Below are 25,805 nucleotides of genomic sequence, written 5' to 3' on the forward strand. Positions count from 1 at the left end.
CAGTAGTTTCAATGGGCTGAATGGCTTCCACATTTCTGTACGTAACCAGCTTGATATGTTGAATGAGCTCCTCTTTTAACTGTGTCTGACAGCATTGTTACATGAATGTTACCGACACTTTAACAGCACAAGCTTGAATGCTGTCCGGGTCTTACTGAACACATACACAGGCTGCATCAGGAGCTGATGGGAGACAAAATATTCTGAACGTTGTGCAACCCTCAGTGACCATCCCCAACTCCGGCCTTATGATGGGGAAAGACATTGATGAAGCAACTGAACATGTTTGTGCTGAGGAAGTTACCCTGAGGATGTCCTGAAGAGATGTCCCGGGACTGAGAAGATTTTCGGCCCCCATCCACAGGCATCTTCCTTTGTGCTCTGAAAGACCCGAGCCAGTGGGGAGGGGACACCTGATTCCCATTTAGCTCAAATAAGATGGCGCTTCTGATGACATTCTCAGTCAAATACTGCCTTGATAGCAAGGCTATTCACTCTTTGCTGAGCCCCTGTGTTCCCCTCTTAATTATATCAATATGTGACGGTGTCTTTGTGGAGAGTGTTTTCCTCTCACAGAGGGTAGTGAATGTCAGGAATTATCTTGTCTCGAGAGCTAGGGGAGATACATCACTGAAAGTATTTAAAAAGGTGGTAGATTGATATTTGATCTGTCAGAGAGCTGAGAGGGTGTGAAGAATTGGACATGAAAGATGAGTTAATACGAACAGTAGATTGACCATAATCGGAAAAATGCCTTGATTATCCGAACGACATGATCCTGTTCCTTATGTTCTTATATTCTGTAATTACAAAGCTAATGGTTGTAATTTTCCTGCACGTTCTGTTATTGAACGTTCCAATCAGAGAGAACAAAGTACTTTATGAGTCATCACTTAGTGAGGTCTGGGGGCTGAATTCACAGTGAATCTGGGTCTATACCATTACCAACAAATGAAGCACAAGTTCCAGAGAGGAGACACTCTGTAAAGAGACCAGAGTTGTCTTTCGAACCCAGCCTGGGTATTGAAGTAACATTTTCCAACCCACACCAAACTATGCGTGACAGCTTGGAGGGAATGAATGAGATCCTATGCTACTGTGGACCAGGTATTTGGAGCAAGATGCCCCCGTCAGCATCAGAGCAAGTGGTTTGAGGGGCTGAATTGAACATAGGAACATAGGACTGAGGAGCAGGAGTGGGTGATTACACACGTTGTCACTGCTCCACAAGGCACTAAGATCGTAGCTGCTCTGATTGTGGTTTCACCAGCACTTTTCTGTCTGCATACAATTTTCCTACATGCACTTGTCTGTCAAATGTTTGAATACAGCTCAACTTTGAACAAATGCAAACATCCAGGCACCACAAACGTTTGGTAAAGGGAGTTCCCACTTGAACAGTCCAATAAGAATTTCTCATTCGTGTTCCGACAAATGTTGGAGGGTCACTGTGTCCTTTTCCAGTCCCGCTCCTCCACTGGTTACAACAAATTTTAAATGTAGCCAATTTAGTGATATGACCAATTGTATAGGACTCGGGCTGGGTCATCTTAGAGAAAAATGTGAAATGCAGGAAGTTGAACTCACAATAATTGGTAAAAGATAGAGTGTCCCAAATGTTCTTCGGACTTTGAAATTATCCTGCTCACACAAGCTGCTGGTAATGCAACTTATTTGTGGAACAGTTGGATTTGGCTGAACTTCCTTTGCTTCCAGCAGTGGAGAGATTCCAATGAGTCCTCACTAGGAATCCTTTACAAGTGGTGAAGGTAACTCAGGGATTTTATGGTCTCACATTTTGCTATCCGGTGGACAATGTAAGAGAGAGGGATCAATCAGCAGAGAACATTTTTTCTCCCTCTCTGTGTTGAACCATACAATAATATCAATTGAATATTAAATTGGGCCATGTGTGCTCTCCTGGAGCATTCTCTGGAAAGGATGATAATGGACGATAGAAGGTGCATCATTGCTGTTGTTGTACATAGTGTCTTTCATTAGAAAGGAAATGTCCCTGCTTTATCATCTGATGACATGTTTATATGCGTCTGTATAATTTGTAAATATCGGTCGATGTCTGTATAATACGTGTGTTGATATCAATACATCTGATTCTTAAATTTATTCTCTACTTTAAACTGCTTAACAAGAGGAAATATGCGTCCAGCTGAAACACCTTTCAGAAAGTCATGTATGGTTCAAGAAGATCTCTCATCTCAGATCAAAACTGATAATCCCCATTTAAAAAAAAGGCCTTCCCTCCAGGAAGGTGTGAAGGGAAATATCTGTGAAAATCTTCTGAAAGAATTATCTTTGTTTTTAAATTTAGGCGATCAAAACTGCACACAGTGTATCTGATGTGGTCTCAGCAATGCCCCGTACAGATGCAGTAAAACATTCCTCATTAATCCTGATACGTTTTGCCAAAAACAGCACAATTCCACTTACCTTCCAAATCACTTGCTGCATCTGCAGACTGACTTCATATGATTCATGTCCCAGGAACATGGAAACGGCCTGCATCACAGGGTTCTGCAATCTCTCTCCATTTAAATTGATCGCCATTGTTTTGTCCTTACTGCCAGGTCACTTTATGTTCTTTCTGCTGAAGGTTTGCTCACTAACCTTTCCTGTCTGTATCACATTGCAGATTCAGTACCTCCATTTGACGACATCTTGAACGATCATCTTGGGTGATGCACTAATTGAGCTTCGCGCCATTCAGTTCCCTTCCTCCAGATCTTTGATACAGATTATTTGTCATTGATGATCCCACAGTGATCTCTAGAGCATTATACTAGTTACAGCTTTGCAACCTGAAAATAAATATTTTCCTCTACTCTCTATTTCCTGTTAGCGACAGCTTCCCCGTTCCTGTGTAGCAACTAAGGTAGGTTGAATGGTCTCCTCCTGGGCTGTGTAATAGAGAATTACTTCATTCTCTATTCCTGTGTAACTCATTCGAGGGGCAGAATGGTCTTCTCCAGTCTCATTGTAACGATCCTACCTGGCTGAAAGGGGTGGTCCCCTACCTTGTAACAGCATCGAAGGGTGGATTGAGTGAAAGCACATGGGGTAGGTGCAGCAGTATATCTCTGTAACTGCATCAAGGGTGGATTGAAGGAACAACACATGGGATAGGGACAGCAGTATATCTCTGTAACAGTCACGAGGGCTGGATTGAAGGAACAATACATGGGGTAGGGGCAGCAGTATATTTCTGTAAGAGCCTCGAGGGGTGGATTGAGAGAACAACACAAGGGATAGGTGAAGCAGTACATCTTTGGATGAGCCTCGAGGGGTGGATTGAGAGAACAACACATGGGATAGGAACAGCAGTATATCTCTGTGACAACATCGAGGGGTGGATTGAGGGAACAACACATGGGATAGGGGCAGCAGTGCATCTCTGTAACCGACTCAAGGGTGGATTGAGGGAACAGCGCATGGGGTAGGAGCAGCAGTATATCTCTGTGACAGCCTCGAGAGGTGGATTGAGGGAATGACACCTGGGATAGGGACAGCAGTATATCTCTGTAACAACATCGAGAGTTTGATTGAGGGAACAACACATGGGGTAGGGGTGGCAGTGCATCTCAGTAACAGATTCAAGCATGGATTGTGGGCACAGCGCATGGGGTAGGGGCAGCAGTATATCTCTGTAACAGACTCAAAGGTGGATTGAGGGCACAGGGCATGGGATAGGGGCAGCAGTATATCTCTGTAACAGCCTCGAGGGTGGATTGAGGGCATAGCGCATGGGGAAGGGGCAGCAGTTGGCCTTTTGGCTGCACCGATCAGAATGCTCATAACTAATCCGATTGTGTCTGGCTATCCGTCTCCTGTCTGTTCCCAATAAACATTGACTCTCCTGTCCAGCAAAGATCAGTCAAGCTCAGCGTTGAATATCTTCAATAACCGAGTCTTCACTGCTCCCTGAGTATGAGGACACCACAGATAGCACAACAGTAAAGTGAAAGGGATGTCCTTATTTCATTGTGGGACCCGTTATTTTAAACCGTGTTAACCTAACATCAAATTACAACTTCTCTTCAGACATAAGGACAGAATAATTAGGAATAAACATAACGCATTCTGGACTTCAAACCTGTCCCACATTCCCGCTGACCCTTTCCAGTCAAATATGCATCAAACCCAGCGTCTGCTGCTGTCTCAGGAAGAGAATACCTGATAGCATAACATCACAAGAACATTAAAGCAAGAAGCAGAATGAGGCCATTCGGCCCATCGAGTCTTAAAATTCCGTTCAATTATTTCTTATATGTACCTCAACCTCATTCTGCCTTCTCCCTAGAATCCTTGATCCCATTACAAATCCAAAGCATATCGATTTGCTTCTTAATGACATTAGTTTCTGTTCCTCTATGGCTATGTGTATTTGTGTGTGTGCGTCTGTATATGTGTGTGTGCCTCTGTGTGTGTATGTGTGTGCGCGTATGCGTGTGCATGCCTGTCTGTGTGTATGTGTGTGTGTGTGTACATATATACTGTGTATCCATGTGCTTGTTATCTGTGTGTTTGTGTGTCTATGTTTGTTCGTCTGTGTATCAGCCTGTGTGTTTCTTAACTGGGTTTGCGTCTATTCGTACGTGACTGTATGTGTCTGTTGTTTCTACCTGTGTGTATGCTTATCTCCTTGTAAGTATTGTATGTGGATCGTATATTGGGGTGTATTTTTGTGTCTGCGTCTCTGTACAGTGAAGTATCTGTGTCTGTTTTTTGGATGTAAAAGGACTGTCGTTGGAACTGCCAATGGGTTTAAAGTGAGAATTGCCTTTCACTGAACATTGCTCCTTTATCAGTCAGTGGGACGTGGATGTTTCAGAATCTCCACACGAGGTATTCCAGTCCTCTCCGGCTCATACCAGGGTCCTCCCCACATAGCAGGGGGAGGGGCTGAGGGAATGGATATCGGGCACTCCACCACCCGACTTTGCCTTTCTGTCCTATTCCAGGCTCTCCCTCCTGGAATGGGAGAAAGGGAGGGTTGGAGGGAGTGTGGGAATGGGTGACCCAGCTGTTCGTGCTGGTGTACTTGTGGGGAATTGTGAGGTGTCTGGAATGAGTCATTCGACAGTTTTGATTCCATATAGTGTTATTAGTGTGGGGGGTATTGCTAGGTGACAGAGAAAGTGAAGAAGAAAGTTACTGAATTCAATGGTGAGAGTGATAGTACCTGAGCCTTATCTGGAAAGAAAGCATGAACCTTGTTCGGGGGTAGGTGCTATAACAGATGTACAGTGAGTGTGAGCGAGCAGAGAGTATACGGTACCTCTTATCCTGACAGAGCGGGGAGGATATCGATGCTTATCCTGTATTGCAGGATATTTCTTCAGATCATCTCAGCGTCGAGGTGAGGCTCACCGAATGTCTTGTCCAAATCTGTCACTAATAACGACACAGACCTTTTCCTTAGCTTCCACAGAATCAATTAGTTAGATCTTACAGATCGCAAGGAGAAGCAAATATTGGTGTGTTATATATCAAAATCAAAACGCGAGCAGAAAGTCTCAACATCATATGCTCCAGAAATTAGATAGGCAAGTATTGTGGATACTGCAATCTTATTGGATGGTCTCAAGTTGCATCTAAACTGCATTAGCTAAGTGACTGCTCATGTTGTGAAAAATAAATTCCGTAAATGCATTGAAGAGATGGGTTGAAGAGTATGTTGTGAAACAAACTAGAGAGCAGGTTATTTTGGATTTGGTATTGTGTGGTCAGAATAACCTTGTACTGAAGCAGCTTTTAAGGAATAATAACATTAATAAGGTGCATTTCACAAGGCGTCTGCGTACAATATAGAATGCTTGAACTTTCTAGTTTAACATCATGGAGCACTGGAGGCTAAAGGGTCAAGATAGCTCCAGTGAATTGGGAAAGTACAATATAACATTCAGTGGGAGACAAGCAATGGTTGTTCGAGTCATAGAGACCGACAGCCCAAACTGTCCATTCCGACAAAAATGTCCATCCACGCTAACCCCATTTCCCTGCCATTGCCCCGTATCCTTCTAATCTTTTCATATGCGTGTATTTGTCGAAATGTCTTTTAAAGGTTGTTAATGTATCTGCCTCAATCACTTCCTCGACAGCTCATTCCATATGCGTACCAGCCCCTGTGTGTAAAAAGTTTGTTACTCAGGTTCCCTTTTATTCTTTCTCCTCTGACCTTAAACTGACGCCCTCTAGTCTGTAATTGCCCAACCCTGGGAATAAAAAAAACTGGGCACATTCACGCTGTCCATGCTTGTCATGATCTGATAAACTTCAATATGATCCTCCCTCAGTCTCACACACATAAAAGTAAGAAGTCCAAGTTTGTCCAACCTCTCCGTATAACTCAGTCCATTGAGTCCTTGGCAACATCGTTATAATTCTTTTCAGCATTCTTTCCAGTTTAATAACATCCTTCCTATACCAAAGTGAACAAAACTAAACATAATGCTACCAATATGGCCTCAGCAGCGTTCTGTATAACTGCAACATAACTGCCTAATTTTGATATTCAGTGAAATGCACTGATGAAGGCCAGTGTGCTAAAAGCTTTCTTCACTGCACTGTACACCTCTGAATAAACTTTCAGAGAACCATGCACCTGAATTCCAAGGTCCCTCTGTTCCACTACACTCCTTAGGACCCAACCATTCATCATGAAACTCCAATCTTGATTTGACTTTCTAAAATGCAAAACTTACACCGATCTATATTGAAATCTATTTGCAAATTCTCAGGCGACTTCCCCAGCTGATCAAAGTACTGCTGTAATTTCTGAAATTTATGATAAACTTCCTCACTCTCCATGCTGCTGCCCATTTTAGTGTCGTCTCCAAACTTATAAATCATATCTGTACATTGTCATCTAAATCACAGATATATGTAATATGCAGTGGTCCCAGCACCAACCCCTGAGGCATTCCACCAATCACAGGCCTCCAGTTTGACCAGCGTTCTTCCAATATTACCCTCTGCTTCCCAACATCAAGCCAATTTTGTACCTAATTTGCCAGCTTCCCCTCAATTCCATGTGGTCTATCCTTCCAGAGCAGTGTAACATGTGGAACCTTATTGAAGGCCTGACTGGAATCCATATAGACTACGTATACCATCCTGCCCTCCTCAACGTTGCTGGTCACTTCAACAAAGAACTCCAGCACATTTCCGAGTCATGATCTCCCATGCACAAAGCCGTGCTGAATTTGATGAAGGGCTTTTGCCGAAACATCGATTTTCCTGCTCCTCGGATGCTGCCTGACCTGTTCTGCTTTTTCAGAACCATTTTCATCTTACTCCGAACCACACCCTGTCTTTCCAAATGCAGGTGCATCCAATCGCTGTGAATCCTCCCAAGTAACCTACCCACTAGATTTGAAGTTTACTGGTCTTTAGTTCCCAGGTTTATCATTGTAGCCTTTCTTGAATATGGGCTCAGCATACGTTACACTCCAGTCATCCAGGGCCTCAATCGTTGGCCAACAATGATAGAAAAAAGCCAAGCAGCGCTCCCGCAATTTCCTCTCTATTCTCCTCTCCTCCTGCAGTGCTCCTGAATGTATCTGGTCAGGACAAGGAGATTGTAGAAATACTGCAAAGTCTGAAAAAATACGTCTATTTATTTCAGGTACAAACACGAAAGAGTGAGAAAGTGAGTCAATGATGGTTAACATCACAAATTAGAAAATATGTTAATAATAGAAAGTGACTTCAGAAGAATTCCAGATATTCTGGTAAACTGAGAATTCTCAGAAATGAACGATCCAGGAAAGGAAGGCCATGAAACTGATAAGGAAATCAAAAAGAGAACATACCTGCTAACAAACAGGAACACAAAGAGTGTATCAATCTACGATCTATATTTCAAAGGAAACAAAATAAAAGCAAGGTCAAATGTGGAAATTTGTAATCGGGAGAGGAGAGGTCATTGTGGAGAACAGGGAAATGACCAAGAAAAGAACCAGTTACTTTGCATCTGTCTTCATGGATGAAGATCCAGAAAATCCCCCAGTTATACCAAGTGATCATATCGGACTCCTGGAGCTAAAGAAATAATGTCAATTCACATCAGTAACAAGGTAGTACTTGAACATAGAGCTGGATTGAGCATTGCTAAGTCTGAGGAAACAGATGTACTTCCAATCAAAATGTCAGAAATAAATCACCAATAGTAGAGTTAATTGCACTGTCGATAACTTTGTTTTATTTTCCTGTATATTCCGCAGAGACCGGAAACTATTGTAGATAAACGTGGTCCAAGCACTATGGATAAATGGAACGGGTCCAAACAGCTACAAAGGGAAACAGACATAGTGTGGAGAACTGCAGACCAATTAACTTGACATTTGTAGGGAAACTATTAGAATCTATTACACAGGATGACGTTTTTGATATCTGGAAATTAACAGCAACAATGGAGAGAATCTGATAGAGAAATCATACTTGATAAACTTCGGAAATGTGACAAGTTGTTTCTTACAGCATAGATAATGGGGAACCAGTAGAATTGGTATATATTTGATTTTTGGAAGGGTTTCTATACGAAGTCAGTGAGTTCGTAAATGCCATGAATGTGAAGGGTATTTAGAGGAATATATGTAAGTGGAAAGTTAAAGTTTGGTTCGCCTTCATTTAAGAGAGTCAGAACATTGATGTAAAGACATCTTGAAGCAGTTTCACAGCGTGTTGGTGGGACTATACCTGGAGTTTTGTGTACAGATTTGGTGACCAAATCTCAGAAAGAATATACTGACTGGAGAGGGTGTGCAATGGGTATTCTCCAGATGAATCCCTCAGATGGTGAGATTGCCTGATGAGGAAACTCGGCCTCTGTTCTCGAGAGATTCAAAAATGAGAGGTGGGTCACAGTGAAATTTAGAAAATTCACAAAACATCTGACAAGTTGGAAATTAACAGAACGCTTCCCTCGCTATCTATTCCACATTCAAGGCAAATAATGGCAGGATCTGGGACAGGCCAGTTAAGACTACAATAAGGAGGAAATTCATCACTTGGAGGGGACTGACTAACACAGGGGCATGGAAACCTACTGGCAGGGCACCATTAGGGTGAATGTCCAGATCTTCTCCTAGTGTGTCCAGCGGAACAGAATAACCAGGGAATAGGTAGGACTCATTAGTGACTTGCCAAGTTGCATCCAAATCAACATTAGTGGTAGGAAACAGAGGGTGGTGGTAGAAGGCTGTTTGTGTGATTGGAGGCGAGTGTCCAATGGTGTACCACAGGAATCAGTGCTGTGTCTTATTATTTCTGATTCGGAGGTGGACAATGCTAAAAATTGCATAACACCAGGTTATAGTCCAAAAGGTTTATTCGGCGGCACCAGCTTTCAAAGCGCTTAATCAAAGCGCTCAACCACCTGATGAAGACGCAGCGTTTCAGAAGTTCGTGCCTCCGAATAAACCTGATGGACTAAGAGCTGATGTTTTGTGATTTTAAATCTTATCATAAATGATGCAGCTGTGAATATGGACGAGGGGTGGGGGTGCCATAAGTAAGTTTGTGATTGATACGAAGATTGGCCGGGTGGTTGGCAGTGAAGAGGAAGGTCTTATGTTTCAGGAAGATACGGATGGAATGGTCAGATGGGTGGATCAATGGCAGATGGAATGTAACCCTGATAACTATGAGGTGATGTACTTTGTAAGAAGGAACCAGACAGGGGAGGACTCAATGAGTGACAGCACACTAGGAAACTCAGAGGGTACTTCTCCACACATTTCTGAATGCTACTGGACAGGTTATTGCACAATTTGGGAAAGCATAGGGGAGTGTAAACACAGCCTTTATACATCGAAGCGTAGATTATAAGAACTATGCGGAGCTTTGTTTAGGCCAAGATGTAATACTGTGTGGTGTTCTGGGAACCACATTACAGGAAGGATGTGATTGTACTGGAGGGGGTGCAAAGCTGATTCACCAGGATGTTCCCTGAGAAGGAGTATATCAGCTATGGAGAGAGGCTGGATAAGCTCGGGTGCATTACTTTGGAGCAGAGAAGGCTGAGGGGTCCGTGAATCAGAAGGATACGATTACGAGGGACATGGACAGGGTGGATAGACAGCAGCTGCTCCTTTTAGTTAAATGGCCACACATTTAAAGTGAATGGTTTGAGTTTTAGTGAGGATTTGAGGACTGGGTTTCACCCAGAGGGTGTTGGGGTCCGGAATGCATTTCTTAAGAGGGGAGTTGTCATGGTAACCCCAAAACCTTTAGAAAATACATGGTTGTGCAGTTGAAATGCCATAAGATTCACAGCTACAGGCCTTGTGTCGGAAAGTGGGCCTAATGTAGGTCGTGCTGTATTTCTGATGGAACAAAGAATGTGCTTCTGTTATTGTATGGATGTGGGAGGTCAATCCTGGAGTGGCTTAAGATAGGAATTGATGGGTTTCTGAAGAATACCGTATCAAACTATATAAGAGTGAACTTCTAATATCTTCTGAAAATATGTCAATGGCAAAATTAAGAGAAAAAGTTGCAGCTTTCTTACAATCTGATACCAGATAATTGAGGACAGTGAAATAACAGAACTATGGAATAAATACTTCAGTTATGCCTTCACAGAAGAAGAAGAAAAAACAAACGAAACTTCCTAGAAATACTAGAGAACTTTGGTCTGGTGAGAAAACGGGAATAGCAACTAATATAGCAACTAAACAGTTTTATACAAAATTTTGGACTGAAATTAATGGGCATAGACAAAGTCAACAGAGATTTATGAAAGGGGAATCATATTTTGGAAAGATGCTTTTAGCAAAATTATGGGGAAGGTATCAATGCAATACGTTTGGCATATCAGAAAGATTTTTGATAAAGCCCCGAGACGTTTTTGCAATTTCGAATCCTGTGGGACTGGGGCTAATATATGGTCATGGTTTTAGAATGGGAGAGCTGGCAGGAAACAGTGAGTAAGAATAAAACCATATTTTTTTTTAATGGAAGGCTTAGAGAAAATAACAAGGAACGAGATTTGACATCCAGCTATTCCCAATACACATCATATCTTTGATGGAGGAGCTCAAATGCAATATTCCCAAGTCTGCTGACAGTACGAAACGATGTAAGCTTGTGAGTGGATGAGGAAGATGTAAAAAATACTCCAAGGTGATTGAGACTAGTGGAGAGACTGAGCAAATACGTGGTAGATGGAAAGCAATGGGAGAGATGAGATGTTATGCACTTTGATAGGAACAACAGAATGGCAGCCTATCATTTGCAAATGGAGTGGTTGAAAAATGTTGATCTATCAAGGAACTTTAGCTGCATTTTTGTTTTATTTCTGCGCAGCCCTCCGAATCCATTTAAGGCAGAGATTCTGAAGCCAGAAGTCAATACTGGGAACAGCATTGACACGTTGACCAGTGTATGTAGACCCAGCAAGTGGGGAGCTGTAACATTGAAAACCATCTGTATCTCCCTGTACACCAGTCATCGAAAGTGATATTGCAGGAGCAGAAAGCAGGTAGGCAAATAAATGGTGTATTCACCTTCATTTCAGGGGGATTTGAATACAGGAGTAAGGGTCATTTACTGCAGCTGTACAGGGCCTTAGTGTGACCCCATCTCGGACATTGTGCAGTATTGTTTGCAGTTTTGGTCTCCTTGCCTAGTAAAGGATAAACCTGACATTGAGGGAGAGCAGTTCAGGGTGACCAGACTGATCTCTGGGAGGACAGGCTTGTTGTGGGACCAGAGTTTTGGGGTGACTGGGCCTGTATTTCATATGGATTAGGAAAATGAGTGGAGACATCACTGACATATATCAAACTCTGACAGTGAGAGACAGATTGGAGGCAGGGATGATAGTTCACTTAATAGAAAACAGTCAAATCATATGTAATACACAAGTGTTATCAAAGAACCGCGTGTATATTGAATAGAGGAGCAAACTTGATGTGTAAGCATACTATGGGATATGAACATTGGAGGGGAAAAGTGCATTGACGAGATGTTCGGCCATGAACTAGCATGGGGAAAGCTCAATGTATTGAATGACCTCCTCCTTTCCTGATGTTTCTGTGCAGTCTGTGGGAAAGCTCTGTAAATGTTGTCAGATAATCTCAGACGTTAGAAAGGAGGCCTCTGCAGGGTCGACAAGACTGTGCTTCCCATTCCCTTTTCTGATAACAAGGCTGGTGCCAGGTGCTCTGTCCAGTTGTATCCTTTAAGACCTCAGAGCAGTTTGATACAATTGAGTGTCTTACTTGGCCGATTCAGAGACCATTGAAAAGTTTTATGTCTGTGCGCCTGGAGTCACTTTTAGTCCAGACCAGGAAAGCACGGCAGATTCACTTCCTGAAAGTACACTGGGGAAGGAGATCGATGTTTACAATCAACATTGGACACAAGATCACTATTACTGACACCAGATTTTACGTCTCGATACCTTATTAATTATTTTTAACTTCGACCAGCTACCAGAGCATTATCCTGCTCTGGATGAGTAATCCAATGATATTTCCACAGCAACATCATCTCCACATGGGGACCTATCAGAAACCACACTGATCTGATTATTTCGGTGCTACTTGACAGCACTGTCAAAAATAATTCCCACCAATTGACTGTCGTGATGGGACTTCGAGGTGGTAATTGGTCAGATTGTAATTATTCTCCTCTTCGGGGACTGGACATAGCTGAGTAATTTTCCACATTGTCAGGGAGATGTCAGAGTTGGAGCTGGAATGAAACAGATTCCCCAGGGACACGGCTTGTTGTGCAGCACAAGTCTTCAGTCCTAACACAGGAATGGGGTCAGGGCCCATTGCTTTTGTCATATCTACAGAGTTCATCTGTTTCTTCATGTGACGTGCAGCGAATCCAGTTGTTGGAAAACTGTCATCTGTGAGTCTGTGGGCATCATGATGAGTGCGAGTTGGATCATCCACTCAACACCTATGGCTGAGGATAATGCAGACACCACGTCCTTGACTTTTTTTTTCACTGTTGTACAGAATTGCTCCGATATTTAGGATGAGGATATTTGTGGAGTCCTCTCCTCAGTAAATTGTTTAACAGTCCACCGACACTTACGCTTGGATTTAGCAGGGCGACAGAGCTTAGATCCAATCTGTTAGTCTTAGGATCATTTCCCCCTCTCCGTCAGAAGGTAATTCTGCTGTTTGGAATGCAACCAGTCAAGTGTGGTCGCTTTAATGGGTTGTCAACAGGTTCAGGTGCACGTGATTCTGATCTTGGCATCAGCCCTGTATCCAGTGACCTAACCTGGTTTCTGATGCGGTAACACTTCCATGTTCATATTCTAATTCTGCTGAGGGCACTTCCCTGGTCTCACACGTCCAATTTATTACTTTAAATCAATCCATTTAAGGTAATAATCTAAATCGTTCATTTTCCACAATGTCAACTTCTGTCTTTGAAGTGAATGTGTTTCCCTCTATTTTTCTCCCTGACCATGATTAAAAGCTCTGTCGTGTCAGTGATGCCAGTCCTTTTCAGTTTCAGAGTCAAGGTACTTATGCACCATGCATTATTGTTCAGTTCCCAGTGTACGGCACTCCAAGTTGGACAGGATGTTTGAGCATCTTTGACATTCTTCTTTAGAAATTGTCCAAAAACAGACATTGCTGAAGAAATTACTGAAAATGTTGCAGCATCTTCTGGAGTGAATGCAGAGTTAAACTTTCAGGTCCAGTGACCCTTTACAAAGCTCCCAATTTCTCCAGCAATTTTTGTATTTTTTTTCCAGTATCCATAGTTACTGGTTTTCGTGAAAATTTGTTCTGTGCCTATTCACTTCTGGAGAAACTCACCAGGTCTGTCATCATCTGCAGAGACAGAGAAACGGCGGTAGCATTTCAAGCCCAGTGTGACACTTCTTCAGAACTGGAAAGGATTGGAAACTGGGATTTTCAATCCCTTGTCAGACTTGGGCGATGGGTGACAGGGAAAAGAGGATGTGGCAAAGATAAATGGGCTTTTAGCACAGGTGAACGAGTGGATGATGTAAAATGTGTTTAAATTAAGGTGTGAATGGAGGAAATGTGTTCTCTCTATTGAGTGCAAGATAAAGAAGACGCAACCACACAAAGTCATAGGGAGGCCAGGAGGGGGAATGCTGACTATGTGACATTATATAGATCTGGCCATGAATACGTTTTCACTGTTGAGATCATCGCCCCCTTTAGACAGAGGAATCCAGGTGCTTGACTTCTTATTGGCACGAGTAAGCATTTTGTGCTGCATTCGTATTGCAATATGGAGAAAAACAAATCATCATACAAGGTTTGGGCTGAGTATTGTTTACCTGTTATGTTTAATATTGTTTAAATTTGCAATGCTTATCTTTAAATACTTTTTCTTGAAATTAGTATCAGATGGAGTGTAGGAGGTTGGGTGGTGACATTGTAAAAGTTTCTAAAACCATGAGTGATATGGATAGGGTGAAAAGCCACGATCTTTCCAACGACATGGGGAGTTCAGCCATAGAAGGCATAGGTTTAAGGTGAAAGAGGAAAGCTTTAAAAGGAACGAAGGGGCAATTTTTTTTTACAAAGAGGGTGGTTGGGTATGGAATGAACTGTCAGAGGAAGAGTGGTAGATGCCAATACAGCTACAACATTTAAAACTCATTTGGACAACCATATGAATGGGAAACAGTTAGACACATATTGGCCAAATGAAAGCAGATGGGACGAGCTTAATTTGGAAAACCTGGCCAGCATGGACATTTAGAAAAGCTTCACGCAGAGTCAGTATGGTTTGTGAACGGGAAATTATACTTTTCCCTGTAAAATCATGCAAAGTATTTCTAGAGATGCCTGAGAATGTAACAAGCGGATTTGATAAAGGGGATCTGTTAGACACCAGGCGTTCCAGAGATTTTCCACAAAGTATTACAAAATAAGAGTTCTTACACACAACAGAAGATCGTAGGATGATGGATAATGTATTAACATGGGAAGTTGATTGGTTAGCTCATAGAAATCAGAGAGTCAGGATTAATGAATCTTCATGATAAGGTGTATTTGCTGGAGTACCACAGCTATGAGACCGATGGCATCAGTTATTTACAATCTATACTGATAGCCTGAAGGAGGGAGCTGAGTGCAATATACATCCGAGTTTGTGGATGACGCTGTGAACCAAAAGACAGGGTGTTATTTAATGAAGAGCACTTCCAGAAAAGGAGCAGTACAAAGGGATTGTAGTCTTCCAGTGTATGAAACATAAAGTCAGCATGCTGATGCAGCAAGTAACTAGGTTGGTTCAAAAGACGGGTTCCTGGTATGAAAGGGCTGTGTTATTGAGAATCTCTAAAATGGTGAGGCGATTATTCATTGGGGTTTAAATGAATGAGGAGTGATACTGCTGAAAAATACAAGACACAGAAGGGACTTGAGAAGGTAGATGTTGAGAAGTTGTTACCATTCCTGATTAGAGTCTCGAACTCGAGGACATAGATACCGAATATGGAACATCGATTTCTGTCTGAGTTGCAATGTGATGCCTTCTCTCAGAAGGTAGTGAATGTCGCGAATTTCCTAACCCGGAGAGCTGTGGAGGGATACAAGGAGTCGGCAAGAAAGTGGAGTCCAGCCCTGGAGTAGATCAGCCATGTTCATATTAAATGACAGGGCAAGCTTGAGGGGCCGAATAACCTACTCTTGTTCCTACTTATTAATTTCACATGTTATGCTTTTGGAAAGTAACTGGTTATTTTCCTGGAAGCTGTGTTGTGTAATGCTACATTCGGATGAGCAAAGAATAAGTTTGAGTTAACCCTGAGAGGAGTGGGGGAGCTGTATTCACAGTGAATCTGGGTCTGTGACATGACTTACATCTGACTCTCCAGAGAAAGCAAAAACTTTATAGACATTTTAAAATAAGCTGGATATTTAGATAATCATGTTTCTCTCTCAAAGAAATTTTCTTGGAATTTTCTTAATGTTAAATTTCAGTGTTAAATTATAGTCGGGGATGGGTAGAGTACTCACTTTTAACTTCTTCATTAGTATTACTACTCTTTTTCTCTTTCCTTGCTTGTATCTGGGGTGCGGCACAAGCTGGAGTGGGTTAAAAAGGTACTTGTGATGACTAAATAACGACCAAAGGGCAGTTGAAGCCCGATTTTTGTTGTTAATTGCCATGAATGTCATATTGGTAGCGGGCAGAAGATAAAGTGTTGTGATATGTAACCGTGCCCACTGGGTGAGCGTGGGGTAAATTTCCTATCGAATGTCATTGGCACTTTGGATTTTGTTTCTTTTTTTTTGTTTTTTATATGAGTTTAGTTTTGGAATGTTTTTAGAGCTTGTTAGTTGTAGTCGTCTTAGTTTGTGTTGTTTTTAAGCTCTATGAGTCTTTTTTCATTCATGATCAGTGATGTGTAATTCAAGTTGTTCCTTTATAGAGCTCAAATGTCGCTACGGTGTGTGATGGATAATGATATGCTTAAATGGTGTACCTGGAACAATAAGGGGAGCCATCGTCCAGTAAAGAGGAAATGTGTACTTTCTAGTCTTAGGAAGGAGAGGGTGGATGTTGTCCTATTGCAGGAGATGTACCTTGATGACAAGGAACATTGGACATGACAGCAGGGCGAGTTTGATCGGGTTTATTTCTCGATTTTTTAAAAATGTAGGAGTAGGGAAGAAGCCATACTGGATAGGAAGAAACTTCCAGTTAAATTACTAGATTATATTTGACACTCACAGGAGGATCATAATCCCGAAATCCTTGAACTATGGAAAAGAATACAGTATTTTGAATGTTTATTGCCTCCTGGCGCACCCTCTTAAAACCTTGGTAGATGCATTTTCTAAATTAAGTTATCTTGCCTCGTGGCACATTATTGTAGACGATTTCAACTGTCTTACGTACCCCGCAGTGGACTGAATGTCCAAAGGTCCCCCAATACCCAGGTTATAATGTAAGCAATTAGTGGAATTCTGTGCAGAACTAGAGCTGGTGGATGTCTGGAGGCAAATCTACTTCACAAGTAGGGATTTTGTTTTCTTCTTTAACCAGCAGAAATGCCGCACGAGGGTTGATATTTTCCCCATCCCTGCAGCAATCTTAGATTCGGTGGCATCCTGCACAATTGGGACTATTATCATTTCTGACCATGAAGCAGTATACTTATTGATTAAGGTTAAGGGTAATATAACAGATTCGAGACACTGGCGAATGTATCCCTTTATTCTTAAGGCTAGTTAGTTCATTGAATTTTTCTGCAATGTATTCAGATCTTTCTTAGCCATTAATTCAGTTTCAACCAGTAACCCATCCATTCTATGGAAAATTGCTAAGGCTTATGCCAAGGGATAATTATTCCTTAGGATGCAGTAGAAGTGGGAGCAGGAATGCTGGTTTCAGGCACAGCTGAGGGCAGCAGCGAAGGCATACTGTGACAGACCCTCAGTGGCTAAGCTGCAGAGGATTACAACGCTTCGGTCTACAGTGGATTCCACATTCAAACAGACAGCCAAGAAGGAACTTACTTTTGCAAAACAAAGGCTGTTTGAACATAGTGATAAGCTGCGCAAGTATTTAGCCTATCTTGCCAGGAAAAAGAGTGCCCCTCTCAAGCCATGACCTCAACAAGGGAAGGTACTGGGATCCTTACCTTTGATTCCAGAAAGATTAATGCCTCCCGTCCGAGTTTTTTCTGCGAATTATTTCAGAGTGAACATTGTGAGGATAGATGGATTAAGATTGAGTCATTTTTCAAGAACCTGGGTCTTCCAGGAGTAACCCCTGAATAAGTGTTGTGTCTTAATGCACCATTGTCAGCACAGGAGGGTGTGAAGCAGCTTCAGAATGTAAAGATGCACGTTCTTGACGGATTTCCTCGTGACTTTTACAAATAATTTATAAACCTATTGTCAGGGCAGATGTTTCACACGTTCCGTCGCTCATACAGTCACAAACCCCTCCCTCCATCCTTTAGAGGCTCATATCTCACTGATGCTGAAGAAAGGAAGACCTTGGAAGATTGTGCTTCTTACACGCCAATCTCACTTTTAAATGTTGATTTCAAAATTCTGTCTGAGATCCGTGCATTAAGGCTGGAAACTTTGCTGCCTTCCATTGCCAAAGAGGACCAAACATGCTTTATAAAGGGCCGCAGATCTTCCTACAATGTTAAGAGGTTACTCAATGTGATCCAAGAGTCTCAACAACAATCTATCCAGGGATTATTGATCGCTTTAGATGAGAGAAGGTATTTGATTGGGTTGAGTGGTCGGATCTCTTCTGTACATTAGAACGGTTTGGTCTACGCATAGTTTTTATCAAGTGGTTGAGGGTCCTTTACCGTGATCCTCTGGCTGCGGTTCTCACTAATGGTGTGCCAACCAGTAATATTAATATTTCTCCAGGCAGCCGCAAAGGTTGACACCTTTCACCATTGTTGTTTACGTTGGTGATTGAGCCACTGGCGGAGGCCATCCGTCGGGATGCCAACATATCTGCCCCAGAAGTGGGATAGAAGTCACGTAAGATTACATTGTATGCAGATGACGGTCTTACGTTTTTTGTCAAATCCCGCAATTTCGGTAGTTCATGTGATGCAATGCATTAATTCGCTTGTTGCCTTTGCGGGCGATAAGATTAATTTTACAAAGTTGGAGGCCATGCTTATGGGAGGTCTTGGGGAAATACCTGATACTGACGGCAAATCCTGGTTTCCTTTTAAATGGTCACTGGGGTAGTTTCCCTATTTCAGTATATTCATGACATCTGTCTTTGCTCATTTATTAAACGTGAACTATGTCCATTTGTTTCACAAAATTAAACAAGACCTTCAAAGATGGGAGCCATTTCCAAAATCCTGGCTAAGTCAGATAGCTGTTATTAAAATGAATGTCCTTCCTCATTCCCTAGGCCCCGTGCGAATGCTTTCTTTGATGTTTCCCAGACAGATATTTCGGAAACAGAATGGCTGGTTTAGCTTTTATTTTGTACCACAAGCAATTCTTTATCAAGCTAACAAAATTGCAACTGCCCCACAGATTGTGGCGCAGAGGGGAGGGGGGCGGGGGGGGGGGGGGGTGGTGGTGGGGGGGTTTGGATCTCCCCGATTAAAAGCAATCAATTAAGCTCTTTTATCATCCTATGTTAGTGCCTGGGCCGCCGAGGACTTGGCGTCAATACAGTAGACATTGGGTCATCTCAGACAAAGTGAACCCTTATTAGTCTGTTATTCTTAGATAAAATGACAACATTTATGGAGTATTGTCAAAAGCTAATGATGATCAATATTGTTAAAACTTTAAGGACAAGGCCTCAGATCAAGGGCAGTACAGCCATTACCATGTTTCTTACCCCTTTAATTGGTACACTGGGTTTTCAACCGCGGGTAATGGATTCCAGGTTTAAACTGCAGGCAGCGAGGAGGGGGGGGGGGGGGGGGGGTTATCTTGCTTGGATGATTTAGAATTAGTAGAATCCCTACAGTATGTAAACAGGTCCTTGGGTCCAACAAGTCCCGTTTGATCCTCTGAAGAGTAACCCACCCAGACCCATTCCCCTACCATCCTATACTTATTCTGACTAATGCCCCAACTTACAGATCCTGGAACACGATGAGCGATTTAGCAATGGTCAAGTCATCTAACCTGCACATCTTTGTGACTGTGGGAGGAAACCTACGCAGACACAGTTGAGAATATACTAACTCCACACAGCCAGTCACCCCAGACAGGAACCAAACCCGTGACCCTGCAACCACTGAACCACCACGTGTTACTTGAGGGATAAACAATAATATCATTTGATCAAATAACTCGTAAGTATGGACTACCTAGTAGAGACCTCTTCATTTTTTTCCAGATTAGAGATTTGATTTAAAAATACTTTCAACAGACTCTTACAGATCCGATAGAGAGACGCCATTGCTTATTGTTAAGAATACACTGTGTCAGTACCCTTTATCATTAGTTGGATAGTGTCCCCTCAGAAAAGACTGTGCAGCTTCGTGACGTCTGTGCGAGAGAGTTGGGGGGGGGGGGGGGGGTTAGATCTCTTTGGAGACATGGGAGGATATTTGTGAAAATGCTCGAAGGATTTTGATCTGTAATAGGACCCATTTCATGCAGTTGAAAATCCTTCATAGGGTCGATCTGACACCAGATTTTCTCTCAAAATTCAAAGTGGGATATCTTCAGCATTCCTAAATGCAGAATGACTACAAGCACTCTTACTCATTGCATGTGGTCCTGCTGCAGGCTTCGTTTATAGTGGAGCACTGTGTTAGGTGTGATAGAGTGGGTCTTGAGGACCAATTGGAGATGGACCCGATTTCTCTTTCGTGGGAATGCCCAGAGTATCTTACGCAGATGCATATGGGAGACAATATATCCTTACTTTCTGGGCTAGGAAAAATATTCTGTTGTGTTGGATGTCTGAAAGCTCCCCGCGTTTGTTGGGTCTTTGTCAGCTCATCATGGGGAATATCCCTTTGGACTTTCTCACCAGTATGGTGCACCAAAAAACAAAGATTAATATAAGTCATAGAGTCATAGAGATGACCGGCATGGATACAGGCCCTTCGGTCCACCCCATCCATGCCGACCAGATATCCCAAACCAATCTAGTCCCAAATGCCAGCACCCGCCCCATGACCTTCCAAACCCCTCCTATTCATATACCCATCCAAATGCCTCTTAAATGTTGCACTTGTACCAGCCTCCCCCACTTCACCTGGCAGCTCACTCCATACACGTACCACACTCTGTGTGAACAAGTTGCCTCGGAGGTAACTTTTATATATTTCCCCTCTCACCCTAAACCAATGCCCTCTCGTTCTGGACTCCCCAACCACAGGGAAAAGACATTTCCTATTTACCTTATCCATGCCCCTCATAATTTTTAAAATCTCTATTATGCCACCCCACAGCCTCCGATGCTCCAGGGAAAACAGTCCCAGCCTATTCAGCCTCTCTGTATAGCTCAAACCCCCAACCCTGGCAACATCCTTGTAAATATTTTCTGAACCCTTTCAAGTTTCACAACATATTTCTGATAGGAAGGAGACCAGAAATTGCACGCAATATTCCAACAGTGGTCTAACCAATATCCTGAAGAGCTGCAACATGATCTTTAAACGCCTGTACTCAATACTCTGACCAATAAAGGAAAGCATACCAAACACCTTCTTCATTATCCTATCTACCTGCAACTCCACTTTCAAGGAGCTATGAACCTGCACTCCAAATTCTCTTTGTTGAGCAACAATCCCTGGGACCTCACCATTAAGTGTTTAAGTCCTGCTAAGATTTGCTTTCCCAAAATGCAGCATCTAGCATTTATCTGAATTAAACTCCACCTGCCACTTCTCAGCCCATTGGCCCATCTGGTCAAGATTCTGTTGTAATCTGAGTTGACCATCTTCGCTGTCCACTGCACCTCCAATTTTGGTGTCATCTGCAAAGTTACTAACTATACTCGCATCCAAATCATTTATGTCAATGTCAAAAAGTAGTGAATCCAGCACAGATCCTAGTGGCAATGCACTGGTCACAGGCCTCCAGTCTGAAAAACAACCCTCCAACACCACCCTCTGTCTTCGACCTTTGAGTCAGTTCTGTATCCAAATAGCTAGTTCTCCCTGTATTGCATGAGATCTCCCATGGGGAACCTTTGTCGAACGCCTTACTGAAGTCCATATAGATCACATTTACCCCTCTGCCCACATCAATCCTCTTTGTTACTTCCTCAAAAACCTCAATCAAGATTGTGAGACATCATTTCCCACGCACAAAGCCATGTTGACTATCCCTAATCAGTCTTTGCCTTTCCAAATACAAGCACATCCTATCCCTCAGGATTCTCTCTACCACCAATGTCAGGCTCACGGGTCTATAGTTCCCTGGTTTGTCCTTACCACCATTCTTAAACAGTTGCACCACATTAGCCAACCTCCTGTCTTCCAGCACCTCACCTGTGACTATCCATGTTACAAATATCTCAGCAAGAGGCCCAGCAATCACTTCTCTAGCTTCCCTCAGAGTTTTCGGGTACACCTGATCATGTCCTGAGGATTAAACCACCTTTACCCGTTTTAAGACATTCAGCACTTCCTCCGCTTTAATATGGACATTTTGCAAGGTGTCATCATCTATTTCCCTGCATGTTATATCTTCCATATCCTTTTCCACAGTAAATATTGATGCAAAGTACTCGTTTAGTATCTCCCCCATACTTCCTGTGCCAGGAAAAATATTCTGTTGTGTTGAATTTCTGAAAGCCCCGGGGTCTGTTGGGTCGTCATAAGCTCGTCATGCAGAATATCCCTTTGGACTTTATCACCAGTATATGGTGCACCAAAAAGCAGATTAATATAAGATATGGCAACCCTTTTTGGATCACCGCGATGCAGGCTTATCTGCCACTCTAAAAAGGGCTTTTATATAGCCATGACGATATTGTCTAATGAATCAAATATTAAAAATTGTGAACATATGAATGTGTATAAGTTAATGCTCTCGAAGAACAAGAGCTATCGTTTTGTTATTCTGAACCGTATTATTTATTTATTATTATTTTTTTATTTTTTATTTTCTTCAGTCCATTAAGAGACTTTAACTTGTTTTGCATGTACATGCACATGGATGTAATTTTGTTTAGCTTTGAGTTGTTTTGTTATTGGTCAAATATAATAATAAAAAATTATTTTTCAGTAAAAAAGTTGTTTTAAAAATTAAAATTCTAACATTGATAGAATAGAGTCCCAAAGAACTCTTATTAGATAGACCACTCTTGGTTTACGCTGAAGGTCACCACACTTCGGGTGGTGGGGTGAGGTTGAGAGAGCATCCCCTTCATGGTAACCTCGATCAATATGGGGAATTGAACCTGCGCTGGTTTCTACCTCTGCATCACAAACCAAACATCCAACCAATTGAGTGGGAGACTGTGTAACTGTTACACTCAGAATCAGTCACAGACAAAGAGCAAGAGAAACATTCATGACAAGGAAAAATGTATATTTGAGATAACGGTCAAGATAATGGCTGAGGATAAAAACGTTCGCTGCTAGAAAATGTATAATATAATGAGACAAGTGTTTGGAAGGTGTCTTTGGTTGAATACAATAAGCTGAGACAAGTGAAATAACCAGAATGACTAATTGTGAATGAATATCGATAACCATAAAATAAGTGCATGTTTTTGATTGTTCTGTGGAAAGCATGCTGACTGTTGTATGAATTTATAAAGCAGATAAAATATATTGTTAGGAGAGTCCGTCCCCATGGGAAATGCCTTCTGAACACATGCTAGAAGAAACCCGGGGTAAAACTTGTCTGAGAATCATCTGCTCAGTAATAGGAAGCTGGGGATTGAATGAGTGAAAGTTCCTGTAACATGATGCTGAGAAAATCATCACATCACTCCCAAACGTATTGAATGTTGGAGCATGTTTAAAGTACAGAATGGCCTCATCATAGATTTTAACTGTGTATGATTTGAAAAACGTACATCTCTACTCCATCCTCTTACGTGTTACACACTGGGGCACTGCCGCTTTACTGAAACTGGGAATAAGTTGGAACACTATCTGAATCATTCCATAATTGGCATTCTCCAGAATATTCGATAACTGTGTGTGTGTGGGGTGGGGGGGGGGGCATTAGAAATGCAAGAGAGAAACACAGGGAAGGTGCTGCATGCAGTGGTGAGATTGGTGGAGCATGAGCCTTGTTCGGGGGTCCGTGCTATAACAGATATACAGTGAGTGTGAGGGAGCAGAGAGAATACGGTGACCCTTATCCTGACAGAATGGGAAAGGTTATTGATCCTTGTCCTGTTTTGCTGGACATTTCTTCAGACCGCAGATACTGCACTGAGATGGATGGTGAGCTCAGACCAGGGGCTCGATGGGTGGTGTGATCCCTCTGGGAAGAGAATGGTTCCCCTCTGTACTAGCCCATCCACCAGGACTTCCGTGCCCCTGTAAAGAAACCGTGGTGTAATTGCCCATGATCTGGCATGCTCGTGGCAAACTGTGCATGGCAGCTCCAAACTGAGAAACCTCAATCGTGTGCCCATTGGCCTTTTAAAGATGACCCCAGTGTCAGGGATCAAGGAATATCCAGGGGGAATATGGGCGATGGTGAGTACCTCCAGTCCTGGTGGTTGGGAGAATTAGTCTGGCATTGTATGAGAGGGACACAATAGAGTGGGGTGGGTAGTTAATGAGATGAGTTTGGTAAGACAGCACCAGGAAACTAGCTCGGCCTTGTGCAGACAATCCCTCTGTCACACTCAATAAAAATGTCACTGAGACAGTTTGTTGTTAGATTCAGCCCAATGAGGCGAAGACTCTGCTGTCCTCACTCCCAGTTACAAAGCTGCAGAACAAATGCTCATCCAAAACTCTCCATCGCCTCAACTCACAACAATATCCCATTCACTCATAATTCTTCATAATACTGACTGGTGTCGCATGATACTATCGAAAAGTCTTCATTTCAGCATTCTGAAACCTGTGAACATATCCTTCCATGACATTTTTTCTCAATCTCCCCCACTCTGCCTCCAGACCAAAACACACTCACTTACAGTCATACTGCACGAGACTGCCAGTATGCCTGACCATTTGCCCAGCTGCTCCATGCCAACCAAAATGTCTATGCATACTCACCCCATTTCCCTGCCCCTTCTCTGTATCCCTATAAACGTTTCCTATCTGTGTATTTGTCAAAATGCCTTTTCAATGTTGTTATTGTACCCACCTCAATCACTTCCAATGGCAGCTCAGTCCATATACGTATCACACTCTGTGTAAAAAACAGTTGCACAGGTTCCTTTTTTATATATCTTTTTCCTTTCCAAACATTAATGGATGTCCTCTAGTCCTCGATTCCACAACCTTGGGAAAAATTTTGAAGTATTCACCACATGCACGCCTCTCATGATTTTATAAGAGTTACACTTCTACAAGAACCCTGTTCGTTTCCGACGCTGTGAAGAAATAAGTTCTAACCTGTCCAACCTCTGGCTATAACTTAGAGCCTTTAGCCCAGGAAACATCATTGTAAATTTCTTCTACACTCTTTCTCGTTCAATAATATCCTTTCCAGAGAAAGGTGAACAAAACTGAGCACAATACTCCGACTGCAGCCTTACCAACATCCTGTACAACTGCATCATAACGTCCCAACTTCTATACTCAATGTGCTGATGTAGGCCAGTGTGCCAAAAACTTTCTTCACTGTCCTGTATATCTGTGACTCAAATTTCAGACAACCATGCACCTGATCTCCAACGTCCCTTTGTTCCACTACATGCCTTAAGGCCCTCTCATTCATAATTAAACTTCTGCCTGGATTTGACTTTCCAAAATGCAAGACGTCACACTTATCGATATTAAACGCCATTTGCTATTTCGCAGCCCACTTCCACAGTTGAACAAGGTACTGCTGCAATTTCTGATAATGTACCTCACTGTAAATGATGCCTCCTAATTTAGAATCATCTGCAAACTTACTAACCTTGCACTGTACACTCTGGTCCAAATCATTGATATAGATAACAAACAGCAATGGGCTCAGGGCCGACCACTGAGGCACTCCACTCGTCACAGGCCTCCAGTCCGACAAGCATCCCTCCACCATAGCCATTTGCTTCATAACGTCAAATCAATTGTGTTGCAAATTTGCCAGTTTACATTAGAGTCCATGCAATCTAACCTTTTAGAGCGACCTACCATGTGGAACATTATCAAAGGTCTTAGTGAAATCCATATAGACTATGTCCACCACCCCACCCTTGTCAACCTTCCTGGTCAATTCCTCAAAAGC

The sequence above is a fragment of the Chiloscyllium plagiosum genome, unplaced genomic scaffold (genome assembly GCF_037043375.1).
Source record: "Chiloscyllium plagiosum isolate Xiang-an unplaced genomic scaffold, Cpla_swu_hap1 HiC_scaffold_20, whole genome shotgun sequence".
Lineage (NCBI taxonomy): Eukaryota > Metazoa > Chordata > Chondrichthyes > Orectolobiformes > Hemiscylliidae > Chiloscyllium > Chiloscyllium plagiosum.